This window comes from Chiloscyllium punctatum, chromosome 50 (genome assembly GCF_047496795.1).
Source record: "Chiloscyllium punctatum isolate Juve2018m chromosome 50, sChiPun1.3, whole genome shotgun sequence".
NCBI lineage: Eukaryota > Metazoa > Chordata > Chondrichthyes > Orectolobiformes > Hemiscylliidae > Chiloscyllium > Chiloscyllium punctatum.
The window spans coordinates 26,840,871-26,842,572 of record NC_092788.1 but is presented as its reverse complement, the minus strand read 5'-3'; the positions used below and the strand labels follow the sequence as shown (position 1 = coordinate 26,842,572).

Below are 1,702 nucleotides of genomic sequence, written 5' to 3'. Positions count from 1 at the left end.
TTTTCATGTTTATGTTGCATGAATCTGCGGTTATTGATCCACAGTTTAGTTTCACTCCCTAAAGGTAACATGCTGATTTCTCCAGTTGTTCATAGTTCAATGTGATGCATCCAGTGTGTGCATAACGAGAGGGAGCTTGCTTCCCACATCTTCTGTTTATCTGTGCCTTATGTCCAGCATTCATCAATGGCGAGAGCAAGGGGCCAGGGCGAGACCAATGTGTAAGTCTTTCCGTGCCCATGCACGGCACCAACATTGGCAATTCTCCACTGTGCATTTACAGCCAGTTCTCAGTGCCCCTACACACACGCCCTGCCCCTCTGAAGTATCGCCATCATTTTGTGCTGTCTCGCTGTGCTCTTCTCACCAGGATGAATTACTTCTACTCAACCTCCTTCAGATTTCATCTGACAAAACGTTCATTAAGATTCCCTTTGCATAAACATGCACTTCGCAGCTCTCGGTATTTGATTTTCCTGGATGTCTTACATACGAAAAAACGTTCACAGCAACTTGATTTGCAAAAGGAAACCGCGCTCCCTTTCATTATCCCAATGCAACCTACATTTCAATACAGTTTAGTCAACAGGCTCAAACCATTCTTTAAAATTTTGTAATAGCGGAAATGCATATAAACTGACCATTAGCGTTCCAGTTTCAATACGACAGCTGTGATCATCTGAAAACAGCAACACGAAAATGCCATTGATGGCAGCGACGAGAGTGGGATTCGAACCCACGCGTGCAGAGCACAAGGGATTAGCAGTCCATCGCCTTAACCTCTTGGCCACCTCGTCACAGGCTGTGAACTTATGAATAATTGAATTGGGTAAATTATGCAGAGCAGCAGATATTTCTCCCTGGTGTTGGTGAAATGGTAAATAACATCGTACGGTTCCAAGACTATGATCTGACCCCTGGGTTGTGGGGCAAGTGCACTCCCACTGTCAGACAATGCACACAGTGATCTGAACAAAAATGAGGAAATGAATATGTGACAAGGTCTGTTGAATTCTGTGAAGATTTGAAGTCAACGGAATGAAGAACCCGAGACAGCAGGAGGTGTTCTTTCAATAAAGAGTTGAATAGAGCTCTTAAGGATAGTGGAATCAAGGGTTATGTGGATAAGGCAGGAACAGGATACAGATTGAGGATGTTCAGGCCATGATCATAATGAATGGTGGTGCTGGCTCGAAGGGCAGAATGGCCTACTCCTGCACCTGCTGTATATTGTCTTTTAAATTGCCTGTGAGGAATTGTTTTCCAGACTGGAGGAGAGTGCATAGTGCTCAATGTCATTATTCGGAACACCTAACTTCCGCTCAGATGTTTTTGACACGCACTTGTGTACAGAACAGACAATTTCAAAATCCAAAATAAGGCTAAACTGACAATTGAAGGCAACAATGCAAAAACCTTGATCTGTATCATTTTCCTGGGCCGTGCGACACCAAGTCACTGTATGATCACAGCAACACAGTGAGCAAGTGTCAGAAGGAAAATGAGTGCAGTGCCAGAGTGCATGCTTGGAGCAGCAGGTGACAGACGGGGATGTGCATATCCCACAACAGGAACACTTCCTAAACAGCGGACCGAGGTGGAAGGATTCAGAGGGGGTTTACACTTTGAAATTTGATGCCAGAGACACAATGGAGACCTGTCATTGAGTTTGTTCAAGATGAAGATTTTAAGATTTCTACAG

At 44.3% G+C, this 1,702-nt stretch overlaps 1 non-coding gene across 1 annotated transcript; it reads right to left on the bottom strand.

Annotated features, from left to right (window-relative positions):
• Window positions 1-715: 715 nt before the first annotated feature.
• trnas-gcu (transfer RNA serine (anticodon GCU)) lies at window positions 716-797 on the bottom strand. The gene has a single exon. It is a non-coding gene; the product is annotated as a tRNA-Ser (tRNA).
• Between the last annotated feature and the right edge of the window lie 905 nt (window positions 798-1,702).